The sequence below is a fragment of the Panthera onca genome, chromosome A1 (assembly GCF_046562875.1).
Source record: "Panthera onca isolate mPanOnc1 chromosome A1, mPanOnc1 haplotype 2, whole genome shotgun sequence".
Taxonomy (NCBI): Eukaryota; Metazoa; Chordata; class Mammalia; order Carnivora; family Felidae; genus Panthera; species Panthera onca.
In genome coordinates this window covers 94,227,660-94,242,416 of record NC_138339.1, presented here as the reverse complement: position 1 = coordinate 94,242,416, position 14,757 = coordinate 94,227,660, and the positions used below count along the sequence as shown (strand labels likewise).

Here is a 14,757-nt window from a genome sequence, read left to right as displayed (position 1 = left end):
TTATTAAATGCTTACTACACACCAGATTGTGTTAAAAACGCTATATGAATTATCATATTTTAAAAATATTTACTGAAATATAATTAACATACAGTGCTATTTTAGCTTCAGATGTATAATATAATGATTCAACAATTCCATACATTACCTCATGCTCATCACAATACGCATAGTCATCATCATATCAATTACCATATTTAATCCTAACACCTCTATTAGATACATATTATTATTAGCCCCATTTAATAGAGAAAAAGCTTTAGAGGAATTAAGAAACATGTCCAAAATGAGACAGCTTGTAAATGATTCAAATGGGATTTAAACCCAGGAAGACAGGCGAAGAGTACACTTATAAACTTTTCAAAAATATAATAAGAGCATGTCGTAATTTTATAATTACTCATTTAAATTAAATTTTCCTTTATTCAGCAATTACATATGTATAGCCTAGATAACAGGTTAAGGATACCACATCAGTGACTACTTCCAAATAACAATCAGATGCTGCCTGAAATACAGAGCCACAGAGCCCCACCCACACTGACGCCACCCTGTGAAGTACTCTTGGTATTGTTCTTCCTTGCCACTCCAACATCCTGAAGAATTTCAGTGCTAGGAAAGGATCAGGGTGGCATTATGAAAACCACAATGACCTAGCATGTTACTGAGAAAATAAATTTTACTTATAAAGAGAAGCTGTATGATTGAATTTACATTGTTTCTAGTTTTGTTTTTTTTTTTTAATGTGTACAAATTTAATAAGAACAAAGGAAGGGGCCAAAGATAAAAGTACTAAAAGGTGTGAAAAGTGGGGCACCTGGCTGACTCAGAACAGTGTGGGACTCTTGATCTCAGAATCATGAGTTTGATCCCCACATTGCGTGCAGAGATTAGTAAAAATAAACAAATAAACAAACTTTTTAAAAAGGTGCAGAAAACAATGTAAAAGAAAGAACATGAAAGGGAACCTGTACAAAAAAGGAAAAGAGAAGAAACTAGATAAAGAGAAAAGTAGAGTATTTAAGAATGAGAAAGATTACAAAAAGTGACAAAAGTAAATTGCAAATGTACAAAAGTAATTTACACAAGTAAAGGTAAATCATAAAACACACTAATAGCAAAAATGAGAAACAAAAAAAAAGAGAAAAATCTGTGTCTATGACCATTCTTTTTTTGTAAGCATCTACTTACTATAGGTCTTATTACTGTTTTTTTACATTTCTGTTCTTTGGTAGCTATTCAGACAGTGCTCACTATTTTGTAGGTCAGGAAAATACTAATTTGATACCCTATTCATTTACTCACATTACCTTTCTCTGTTAACTTTTTTTTTAACTACACAGACTAAAATTCAAGAGCCTAAATGGTTATATGAAATATTAAAAGTATTTTATTTTATCCTTAAATGTATTTTCTTAATATACTATCACTTTATATTACTCTTCCACAATATAACATTAGAAAGCATACCTCCTTTCAAAGTTAAATATATTACTTACAACTGTCAAAGGTAGAAGCTCTTTCCAACCTGCCAATGATATCTTTGTTATAATAAAACAACAAAAAAAGAATGATACTGTCTTTATTTTTTTTAATGTTTGTTTCTTTTTGAGGTGGGGGGGAGGAGCAGAGAGAGGTGGGCAAAGGATCCAAAGTGGGCTCCGAGCTGACAGCAGAAAGCCGGATGCAGGGCTCAAACTCATGAACTGTGTGTGAGATCATGACCTGAGCTGAGACCCAGAGTCAGACACTTAAGCCCCTGAGCCAACCAGCAGACACCCCAAGAATGATGTTTTCTTATTTGAAAGTTGCTAAGAGTGTAGATATTAAAAGTTTTCATCACAAGGAAAAAAAAATTGTAACTATGTACAAATCATTACACTGCATAACTAAAACTAATATAATGTTACATGTCAATTATACCTCTATTTTAAAAAACGACGTTTTTCTGTGTGGTCTTTTTTGCAGGCTAATATTCCTTTACTTACATAAATATAATTTATATGTAAATATATAAATATAAACATACAAATTTAAATAAATGAATAACTAATTTAAATAAATAAATTTAAATAAAAATAAAATTTTTTTTTAATGTTTATTTATTTTTGAGAGAGAGTGACAGAGTGTGACCAGGGGAGGAGCAGGGAAAGGGACACAGAATCTGAAGCAGGCTCCAGGTTCTGAGCTGTCAATAAAGAGCCCGACGCGGGGCTCAAACCCTTGAGCAGTGAGATCATGACCTGAGCTGAAGTCAGACACTTAACCGACTAAGCCACCTAGGCGCCCCTAAATAAATAACTTTATATAAATACCTCCATTCACCCTAAAACCTGGAATTTATTACTTATGAACAAAGTTAAGAACAATGCTTTAACCCTAAGTATTTAATACAAACCCAAATTCAACCAAAAGGATACCTTATTTCACAGGATTAAAAGAATGTGTGATACACCACAGCTCACTCAAAAACATCACTGGAATTCCTTCTAACGCAAATGAAAATTTGATTACAAATAAAAACTGCCTTTATTAAACTATTCAAAAACCCACTGATTCACAACTGGGGAAATACATTTATAAATTAACTTCTGAATGGTTGAAAATATATCCAAGGAACCTAAGTGGAAACACATAAAATGCAACTTCTTCTGGAAAAAAAAAATCTTCATTTTATACATGTTCAAGAACAGCCATCCATTCTGTCAAACTAGTTACCAAGAATGCTTGAATACATTCTTGAGTCATCCAGAACTGTTGTAGCACAAAATTAAAATGGTGATAACCTTCCTGTCACTGCAACTGGTTTTAGATATCACTTCAGTTTTTAAAAATTGAGAAGAAATTTTAATATGCCAAAAAAGGTACTGAATAATGAAAATGGAACCTATTTAAATAATCACCTATGTGAGCTGTTGATAAATTGCTGTTAAAAAACAAAACAAAAATAAAAAGAACTCTGGTCATTAAAGGTAGTGATATCTGGGAACACTCTAGGAATAGAGTCTAGAACGTTTCAGGCAAAAATTAATTTCTAATTACTTATTATCATAATACCTTAGAAAAAAACCAACTTATACTTTTCCCATGCATGCTCCATTCAGTCTGGTGAGGAGGAAGAAAATACAAAGAGGCAGTCAAGGAATAACACTGTAACCTGGGATGAATTTCTTACCATCACCTCTTGGCAATGGACAGACTCCAAAGCTATGACTACTTTCTCTGATACTGCCTTCCTCTCCGATCGTACTCTCAGTAGAAAACTGAGATGTATCTCAATAGAAAATGGGCCAATCAATCAACTTCAGTGAAATAAATTTGCTCTCTATCCCAAAATACATAATCTTTTTTTAAAAAAAGCAATTAGAGCAAAGTAACAGGATGAATGAATTAAAAATATTTATACATGTTTACATTGTGTGTGTGTGTGTGTGTGTGTGCTATACTTTAATAAAAATTCACTTACTTTAAAAATCAGGAAATGAGCCTCAGAAAGTTTCATTAACATAGTGCTTATGTTACATGCTCACATGGCATAGAAAAGGTAGAACCTGGATACAAACTATCTATTCATCTCTCTGACTCCAAAGACACTGGCTGCTTTTGGTGATTATACTATACTGTCTTCCACTCAAATGAAGTGCAACAAAATAATTAATCATTCCATATATATTAAATGCTTATATGAAATGCACTAGGCATTGTGCTGGGTACTAGAAACTTAGAACTATATAGTGGTAACAAATTATGCCAATAATTAAAATTCATTATTGATCTTAGCCATTGCCATATATACATAAATAAAGGTAAGTCCTATACAGAAGTATATCCTTTGAAGGAATCAAGAAAGGCTTTATGAAGAAAATGGTATCTAGGATAGCTCAAAAGATGGATTAAGTTTAACAGGTTTGACCATTAGAAAACATCAGGGAAACATTTCCAAAGCCATGTGACTGAGAAAGGGCTGGATTTTTTAAAGTACTGGGTTTAAGCATAGCTTTTTTTTAAATTTTTTTTTTTAACGTTTATTTATTTTTGAGACAGAGAGAGACAGAGCATGAACAGGGGAGGGTCAGAGAGAGAGGGAGACACAGAATCCGAAACAGGCTCCAGGCTCTGAGCAGTCAGCACAGAGCCCGACGTGGGGCTTGAACCCACGACAGTGAGATCGTGACCTGAGCCGAAGTCGGACGCTTAACCGACTGAGCCACCCAGGCGCCCCTAAGCATAGCTTTAATGTATATACACAGGAAAACATTCTAGCAAACATGACTGAAGCAGATGGGAGTAGAAACTAATGGAACTAACAGAAGCAGATAATCATGAAACTTAATGCCAGGTAAAGAAATGTGGATTTCTTCCTGAAAGTACTAAGAAATCATTAGACATTTTTGAGCACAGGAATTACATGATTAAAGCAATAATTTTGGAACTATTAGTCTGGTATCAGGGAAGGTAGCAAGAGGCAAAAATCATTTGGAGGATGTTGGCAGAGAGGGGGAGGAGTCAAACATTCATTTCAAATCCTGGGAGGATAGAAGAAAGATTACATCAGAAAAAGAATTGTGAAATCTAGAAGGGACAAACAAGTTTCTTATTGTTTTTTCACATTTTCTTTGTTTAGGTTTGGCTAGGGGTGGGGTGATTTTGCTTTTAAAACCCTGAATTGAAAGTGGCAGACTGATATACAAGTGTAAATGTCCAAGAGACCAAATGGAGAGAGAAGATTAAAGCTTGAGAGGGACTGGAGAGTCATCCTATTGAGGATAACAAAATCAATGATGAGGGCAAAAGAGAAAAATTAGCATGGAAGCAGTTCTGAGTATTAAGGTGCAAGAAGAGGACTGACAAAGGAAAAAGAGATCACATTACATTAATATGCACAGACCTCATTATGGATGATTTAAAGATGAGTAACTTCACTATGTTTTTCATTTTAACCTTAGCTGTTTCTGTCCTCATCTACTGTACAGATAGGAGTGGACATATTCTGGTTACAAAATATATGCGTTCAACCCTATAGTTTCAAGTAACTAACAGCAAAAATAGCACCTGGCCCTTCAGCGCAGGCATGCACACGCACTGACGCACACATGCATGTGCGAGCACACAAACACACACATGCACAATATTAAGTAATTGGATAAAGGCTTTCACAATAAGGAAAGGAAGCTGTCAAAGAGCCCCTAGATACTACCTGGTGAATAGTTTTGCCAGTTCCTGTCATGATTAACTGCCAGCAACAATTTTTTACATTAATTATAATTATATATATATATTATATATATATAATTATAATTATATATTTTGCACCACGTATTCATAAGAACTTGCCAGTAGGTATGCTTTTTTAATTTAAGAGATGCTTTATTTTAATTTCTGATCTTAATTTGATAGTAATTGAACAATTTAGTTTTCAGTTTATCTACCCTCCAGCCCAGTTAAGGAGTTAATGTTCTAGAAATAACATTTAATGTATTTAAGAAGCTTACTATTTCAAAGGCCTTGAAGAAATTTTCTGTAAAACAAACAAAAATTACTGCTTCCTGGTTTCCATTTTGAAAATTTGAATTTTGGGGAAGGAGTGGTATGAGGTTGGGCTAAGTGGCTTTTCACAGAATAGAAATGCCTGTATTTCCCTCAAAGTATAGTCTCTATAAATCAAGATACTAAAGCAGAACTAAAGAAATGGTTTACTACTGTTGAATTTTTTTTCAGAAAAATCTAACTGTACAGCAATTAGAAGAAAAAGAAGCTGTGCTGGTAGGAGAAGAAACAGATTCAGAGTGCTATATCCTAAACAGTGGAAAAGTATATTAGGTCATACTCTTGGCTTTGCTCAGGTGGGCAGTAAAACACCATCAGCCATGTTAACTCCAAATTCAACTCAAGCTCATGAATATTTACTGAGCACCTACTGAGCCAGGCGTGTAGGGAAGGATAAATAAGTTGACAATTTGACCAAAAGATATCTAATTCTAAATCAAGACACACACTAGTTTTCTACATTAGTTCTAATTTCAGACTGCAAATTTTAATTTTTGGTTGGGGAAACGGCATCACGGTGTCTAGTGTCCCAATCTGGGATTTTCATATCCCCACAGTTTATTGTTTTTCTGATTTGTATTAAAAATACAAAAGCCACAAATTTCTGATTTGTATTAGAAATACTATGTAACCCTGATAAATTGGTTCTGGATGAGAAAGACTGATACCTTATCAGAGATGATGACAGCTACGATAACAACCCAGATATCTTAAGTACATTTTCAGGCAAGCATATTATATCAAGTACAAGTGTGTTCCATGTCAAGGCATTTATGATGCAAAATATTTTAACTGGGATTCTCCTTAAAAAAAGAATTCATGTGTGAGGATAAAAAATGTTTTGTGTCAGAAGGCAAGGACATACGATGACACCATATATTAATATCCAATGGTAATTTTACAGCGCTCAGCTTCTGGGTCTATCAGCTTCTGGGTCTATTTTTTATCCCAGTACCCTATTTTTAAGGCATAAATGATTAAAGGTAATCTTCAATTTAATTATCACTTAATATCTCAGATCTAAAAATGACGGACAACATATAAACCAAATACAAAATATTCTGCTTTTCTACCTAGAACACCAAGAAATCCAGGTGAAAATTAAATAAAAACACAAATTTTATAGGTCAAATGCACAGTCCACTACTTTGGTTCTCATAGGTACATGAATGGTCTAGTACCTAATGTACTAGTATTAGCACCTAGTACCAACTGATTACAATTCAATCATACCATTTATTGCCAAGGTCTATAACAAACACAGAGAAAATGATTAGTAGATAAAGTGCAAGTAAGATGAAAAGTCCCCTGAGTCCAAATTTGAAGCTGGAAGTAACTACGAGCATATAATCCCTGAGGGCATATATGCAGCAGTACTACAGAGGCCACAGGATTGGTAGAAGGCTACAAGTGACACCTGGGTTAAATGTAAAATGACTGTGTGTTTGACTAAATGATCTGAAAAGTCACCTTCAGCCCCAAACATCAGTTACTTTATACCTTACAATTTTGTGGAGTCTGTACCATGTTAATAGGAACCTTCAGAACCAAGAAGAAAGAATCCACTGAGAGTAAGAGTAACTACTAAGTTGAAAAATTCAATTTTGGCCTTTTAAAAGATAGTAGACAGAAAAATGACTTGGCCCATAGAAGACAGAGAGGAAAATGTTTCTGCTTGGGAAATCTATTACTTATAGCTACTGGTTGCCTAAAATTGAGCATAGTACAATGATTTTTAAGTATATGAGTACAAGGAAATAAAGTGTATTTTATGTTTTGTAGAAAACTATAAAAAGAATAGTCTTATTCTTATAACACAATCTCTTTCTGTGCCTTGTCTCCTCAATATTTCCCATTTGATTGGCTCCTTTCAAGCAAGAATACGTACTGAAAAGCAATCTAAAACATGAGCTTATATAATTGCTTCAAAAACAAATACCTTGATTAATTTAACTTCATTCTAGCTATAAATTCTAACTAATTTTTTTTTATTCAGAAATTTAGATGTAAAGCTCACTAGATCAGAAACAGAAATGTCCTTATCAGTAGCAATCAAGTTCTATCTCAGCTAAGGCTTTGCTTTTTCCCAGTTTTGTGAAGAGCTCTTAAACTGAATCTCAAAGTAAATAGCTTTTCCCTTGAAATATAAGCACAGTTTGTTTAAGTATTAAGTTAAAGCTCTGGTTGTTTTGTCTAAGAAAAGCCATCTTCACAAGACAAAAGTATTTGCCTTAGTTTAGGGGTTAGCTCTATGACGAGTTGCTACTTCTTTCTCTTTACAAACTTTAAAAAATATTAAAAATAAAATAAGCTAATTAACAAAATTAAGTTCTCTTTATTTTAATGAAATTATACTTTAAACAATTTATGGTACAAAAGATGAGACTTCTTCCATTTTAATCATTTAAAAATATTTGGTTCAATAAGTATTCTTGTAAATTCACAAAAAGCAAGCATTCTTCTGAAAATAATTTATATTAAACCTAATGTATATGTACTCAAGTTTTGTATTAGACTTCTTTTACACAGTATAATTCTCTAACACATATTTCTCATTTATAGAATATATGCAAGTGACACAAATGTAAAGATAATTTTGTAATGATTATTGAAATCTGATAGTAAACACATGATCAGATGTATTACTATCCTGTTTTAACATATAGATAACATTTCAAAATATAAATAACAAAGGAACTACTCTGAAAACTAGTTAATCAAACACATAAATAGGTGCTATCCTCATGTATGTTTCTACTTCATCCTAAAAAGTAGACACTTGACACATTTTCCATCTGAAATATGGTTTCCTATCATTGCCCAATGAGTTTTAGAATTTATTAGATTAAGGAGAACAGAATTATAAAAACTATTACCAAGTCACAGCTTCTTGGCTTTTAAACAGAATAAATGGGGCGGGGAGGCAGCACCTGGGTGGCTCAGTCGGTTAAGCATCAGACTTCAGCTCAGGTCATGATCTTGCAGTCCGTGAGTTCGAGCCTTACACCTGGCTCTGTGCTGACAGCTCAGAGCCTGAAGCCGGCTTCAGATTCTGTGTCCACCTCTCTGTCTGCCCCTCCCCTGCTCATTAATAGGTATTATTTAATGAACTTTAAGGATATTTCTACATACATCAGAAATCTGGAGAAAAGAGAATAAATCAGCCAATTATTGAGCTATTGTTAACAACCACGTGGGTTTTTTTGGAGTGATCAGTGACATATTCAAATATTTGGCCTAAAATTTTTAATGATTTATCTAGATATTTACCAAGAGTTTTATTGTATTATCAGGCAATGATTATTTAGCTGAATTTCTAATAATTCTTGCAGTATATCTTACATTTGAAAGAATTAGATAATATACTCAATTTTTCATAATGAGTCAAATAGTCATACATAATAACAATGTGTGAGACAGCTTTAGGCTAGGCACTAGGCACTCATGAAATATTTTACTTCTCTTATTAGCACAAAGAAAGGACTTTTGTTATATAGCTTTGCTATCCTGGAATTGACAACACTTTTAAATTCTATTTTAACCATAAAAAATATTGCAAGGAAACTAAAGTACCGAATATTGGGTCTTATAAAAGTTGCTCTCCAAATAGTTGAGTGGTGTGCCAGAGGAAAACACAGGAAACAAAGGCCAAATAAGGAAACTATATGATATGAAGAAGCATGAAAACCCAAACCAACACATATATAAATACTAGACACTATGTGCTACACTATAGAATTAAAGAACTGTAATGTTTAGCAGCAAGAAGACCTTCTGGCATTGATAGGGAAAAAATCTGTTATTAGATGGCCAACAGGACTGATAGGGAAATTCCAGTCTCTGACCAGACTCCCCTTCCGGGTTCTTCTTCCTACCCTACTTGCCCATGCCAAATTACTACTAATGACGAATGCAGAAGTAACAGACTATAAATTGTTCCCTCTGCTTACACACTCAGGGCTCAGACCTCTGGAGAGTGATCTCCTCTGAGCCTGCTGGTGTGAAATAAACTTGCCGCCTCCCAAGATCTCTGAGTGCTGCTTGGTTCTTCTGCTGGATGATCCAGACTAGGTTCTGTAACAGCATGAATATTCAGTCAGGTAGCAGGAGAACAAGTAAGAGCAAGCTGAGGGAGATACGTAAAAGTGCTGTGCCCAGAAATTCCATACATAATAAAATTATATGTGAAGTATATGCCTAATTTAACTCATTAGGATGAGACAGTTAAAATTTTTTTAAATGATGGCCATAAATACTTTCACATATCTTTTTCACACATCTTACTGCATCTTCAAAACAACCCTGTGAGTTAAATAGTTTAAGATTATGAAACATAACAAAAGAAATATATAATATGCTTCATTAAAAAAAATAAGAAAAGTAGATCATCCTATAGTTTTAGAATGAACAAAAACATAAAATACATATATCCTGTGCCTCAGGAGCACAGATGCAAAAAGTAATTGTGAGTTTCTGTTTGCTTCTGAATAGTAATACACGAGTACCTCTCCTCTTCAAGCTACTCATCCTCAATCTTCCCTTAGTCATGCTATTGGGTTTCCCTGGCATATTCTTTGTCCTTTCCCCCCACCCTGCTTCAGTTCAATTTCAATTTCCTTCTTAAAGCCTTCCCCAGTGAATACAATCTACTCAAATTTTTTCCTTCTGTGTAAACTACAATTAAGAAATCCTAAAACTAGGTTTTATTATAAAATTTCATTTGCAAATCAGTTGTTTGAAAATTAGAATTTCTTTTATGTAAGAAAACATGTTATAAAATTTCCAGGCTTTCAATAAAAAAGCCTTTTAAATTTACAATAATAGAAATACTATTTGAGGTGAAAAGTAATAGAAAATTATTTCCTAAGATTATTATAGCTTATAATAAATGCTAGTGTTTATTCAATTAGCAGAACATGAGGAAACATACCAGAGTTCTGTACTGATTCTGAATACAACTTTTGGATGCTTTCTGGACGGACTTTCAAAGTCTAACTGCAGTATACAAAAAAAAAAAAAAAAAAAAGAGAGAGAGAGAGAGAAAAGTTAACATCGCAGGCTTTAGGTTGACATCCTTAGAAAGGCCTGGGTGTAAGGACAGCCTTTGGCTGGTTGCTGGGAATTTTGATTTCAGGAGGGTTCACACCATTCACAAAATGGTGGCTCACTATGTCTAAACTGCTTGCACAAACAATATGGTTTATACTAAACATCTGCTTTCCTTCTAGGAGTTTGAATTTTGGTATATACTAGGCAGAGGGTGTCTACATGACTAGCCCCCCCCCCCCCCCCCCCCCCCCCGCAATAAAAACCTTTGACACTGAGCTCAAATGAGCTTCCTGGTAGATGTTTCACATTTGTGACCACAACTAGTTGCTGGAGTAATTCAGTGCAACTTGTGTGACCCTACTAAGAAAGGGCTCTTGGAAGCTTAAATATGAAATCCTCCAGACTTTCTCCTGTGAGCCTTTTGCTTTTTCTTCCATCCTTCCCTTGCCTTTTTTTTTCTTTATAAGTTTTGCTGTAATAATTACATCAGCAAGTGTGGCTATATGCTGAGTTCTGTGAATCTTTCTAGTAACTCACTGTATTTCAGGGGGTTCTTGGGGCCCCCTGCCCCAGGCTATTACTATATTTTGTCTCATTTCCATTAAATGTATGAATATTTCATTCTTAATACAAGTAAAGTAGTAATTGCATTTTGATCCTTCTCATTTGTGATTAAGGTTGTTTGAGATTCTTCGTAAGAGTATGAGCAAAAGAGAAATATTTTAGTATAATAACTAAACCATATTTAGAAAAGAAGAAAATTTAAATAAGATGTGTGTACATATGAGGGGAAAAATACTGCTTGAAATAGAATAAACTGAAAAGTGAGTTGCAAAAAGGGTTCAAGGTAATGGAAGGAAAGGAAGGAAACCTGAAACAACATTTTCTATGAAGAAGAAAGCAGTGGTAGAGGGAGATGCCGAGTCCAGTGATTCTCTGTGTTTGCCACCATATTGGTGCAGAACATGTTGGTTGTTAAGTCCCTATGAAGGACGATTACTGACATCTGAAGTGCAAGTAGATGAGTACTTAGTAAATACTTGTTAACCAAGGTCAATCTTCTCCTAAAATAGCCATGGAGTCACCAAGTTTTCCAAAAAAATTATGAATAAATGAGATAGTCTTTTCAAAGAAGTTTTTAAAAAACAACTAATGACAAGATGCCTAGAAACTTTACAACAAACTTATTAGAAACAAAAAAGAAATAAGATCACATATCAAAAATTCAGAGCTTCAAAAAAATCAAATGGTAGCAAATGAACTTTTACGTGGACAACTAACAGTTGAAAAAGATCTTTAACGGTAAAAAGTTATAATTTGAGATAAGAAAATTCTGACCACAAAGAAAAACAGGGAAGTCTATGTAATAGAGCATGAGAGGTTCAAATTAGAAGTTAGTTAAAACAAAAAAACAATTCAAGCCCTTACCATGCCTTTAACCAATAATAAAAAGTTCTTTAAATAAATCAAAAACAGGAAGTCAGATAGATTATAGCTGGTCCACTTAATCTTGGTAAAAATAAACGCACTCATGAGTAGAAATTATATAGGAAAAGGCAATAATAAAAATCACAATTTGCATAGACTTTTATATTTCTCAGAGATCATTTACACACCATAGTCATTTGAGTCATAAAACAATCCTGTAAGAGGAGTGAACATTTTAACATCCCCTTCTAAAAGGTAAAAAAAAGAGGTTCATCTGGATAAGTGATTGATGTCAGATGAATCAATAAAACAAGAGCTTATATTAGGGCCCGGATTTCTCTACTTCTTAAAAATGAGATTTTCCTTTCCCCACCAATGTATTTCAAACTGTGTCTCTCAGAAGAGGACTTAGAGATATGTTTGGAATGAGGAGGGAAGTGTTACAAAGAGGAATTATCAGGCTTTTGCCAGAGATTTAAAAGGAATGTATCAGAAGGAAAATCAAAGTGGTAATTAACTGTGGATCTTTCAGGTCATATGTGTAATCCAGTAAGTACTGTAAGTGATGCAGTTTAATAGTGATTATGTATTGAGGGACCTACTCATATGCTTTCCACATAAGATGTAGAAAGCTGGAAACAGTATTGTTTCCAACCTCATCACACACAAACAAAAAAGGCAGTTAATCTACAAATTTTCTTGAGCCCCTAAGAGAGCTCATCTAAGTAAGACAGACACCTCCAAGGAGAAACAGGACGTGAGCACTTGGCTACCTGAAGCAGACGACAGATGGCATACAGGCTGATAAGGACTCAGCTAAAATTTCTAACAAACTGCTAAAGGCTGAGTGTGAACCAGCATGAGAATAGAGAATCCCTGGGAGCCAGAAACATCAGGGGAATGAATGCTCATCTACTCAATAAGTCTTCTCACATTCCTCAGAGGGCAAAAAAAGTTGGGGGGGAAGAAGAGATTGGAGAGACCTCCCTCAAATAGAAGGCCTGGAGGACCGGAAAAGCAGCTACTGTGAAAAAAGCACAAAGTCCCACCTAGTCCCTCTCCCCTCAAAAAACAAAAAACCTGAAACTAAGGATGAAAGGTCAAAAACCCCTGTAGCCCTCAGGGCACAGGTGAAGAGTCAAGCTGAAGGAAAAGAACAGAAAAAAAGCCCTCCATCCCTGGAGGGAAAGGAAGAAAAAAACATCTGGAATTTACTACTAGTGGTCCTCCACCACTGGGATAAGACAGGATTGCTCACAATGTGACACCCAAGAGACTCAGGGAAACAACCTTCCAGTAACACTGAGGCTGACTCAGAACAAAGAATGTCACCCCATGTCCTATACTACCAGGCCAGTAATTATCAAGTAACAAATAAAGAGTCTACTTCTAGGGGAGGTTCCAGATAGCAACAAGAGACCCTGTGTAAGACTCAGAAACAAATTAAAGATTTTGGGGTGAAGACAGACCAGATACTGGGTTAAACCCTTGAGCTAACCAGTCTCTATTCTGAACACAAAATAATGCTAGAGAAATCTGAAGCCCACAGTGCACTGATACCAAAGCAACAACAAAACCCGACCCCAGCAAACCCCCTGACTATATTAACTGCTCTCCCCATACATGAAAGGGCTAGGAAAAAAAGAGGCATGTCAATTTTTAAGCAGAATAAAATTTATCTCAGTCTCCACTGTCCTAGACAAGATATTTAGCTTTCAGTCAATAAGTACAAGCCATATGAAAAAAGAAGGAAAAAAAAAAAAAAACAAACAAGCACACAGTCAACCAACAAAGAAATAAATTGATATGAGAAAGTTAGTGGCATTATCAGGCAAGAAATTTAAAGTATCTGTGATTAATATGTTAATATATTCCAGTGTAAAAAGGTTGACCAAAAGCCAGAACAAATGGAAAATTTCAGTAGAGATGGAAACTATAAAAGAAAATCAAATCAAATCAAATCAAAAGATGGAAATAAAAACACGGTAACAGAGATAAAGGCTGCCTTTGACAAACTCATCAGTAAGCTCAACACAGTGAGGAAATCATCAGTCAACCTGAAAATAAGTAAATAAAAATCACTCACCGTGAAACACAAAGAGTAAACTAAAAAAAAAAAAAAAACAAACAAAAAAAAAAAAACACACAATTAAAAAAAATAAAAAACACAAGTATGAATAAAAAAGAGAGCAGATCATTCAAGTACTATGTGACAATATAAAAGTGTAACACACCTGTAAGGAAAAGAGGTAAAAAAGATTACAGAAAAAAATATTTGAAGATATTTGAATAGCTGACAACTTTTCATAATTAGTAAAATGTAACAAAACACAGATTCGACTTGCTCAGAAAGCATCAAGTAGGATAAGTATCATACATAGATGTATTATATTCAAATCCCATAATAAATAAATATATATATATATATATATACATATATATATATATATATATATATATATATATATATATTGATGGCATCTAGAAAAAAAAGGAATTACAACAAACTTCTGATAATAATTTGCCATACAGAAGATAATGGAGTGATATCTTTTATTACAGAGGTATAAAATATCACAGAGTAGAGACCAGCCATCCCCACTACACCCTATCCAAATTCCTCAATGAAGGAATCCAGCAGCATAACAAAAGCTCTACACCATTATGTTCCTGGTATAATTTTGTTACACAGACACAGGAAGTGAAACAACAGTCTGTACATCCCTACCTCTA

General features: G+C 34.2%; 1 protein-coding gene and 1 pseudogene across 8 annotated transcripts in view; both read right to left on the bottom strand.

The window, feature by feature from the left end:
* Positions 1 to 14,757, bottom strand: part of SSBP2 (single stranded DNA binding protein 2) — a 307,829-nt gene that overhangs the window by 160,528 nt on the left and 132,544 nt on the right. Inside the window, exon 2 of one of the 7 annotated variants that reach the window (XM_081796554.1) lies at positions 10,478 to 10,542. The exons of the other annotated variants lie outside the window; for them this stretch is intronic. The gene's annotated coding sequence lies outside the window, so the exon portion shown is untranslated. The remainder of the gene's footprint in view (positions 1 to 10,477; positions 10,543 to 14,757) is intronic. 7 annotated transcript variants of the gene reach the window in all.
* The window catches only part of LOC145715741 (suppressor of cytokine signaling 2 pseudogene), a 151,722-nt pseudogene that overhangs the window by 32,918 nt on the left and 104,047 nt on the right, over positions 1 to 14,757 (bottom strand). The gene's annotated exons all lie outside the window — the stretch shown is intronic.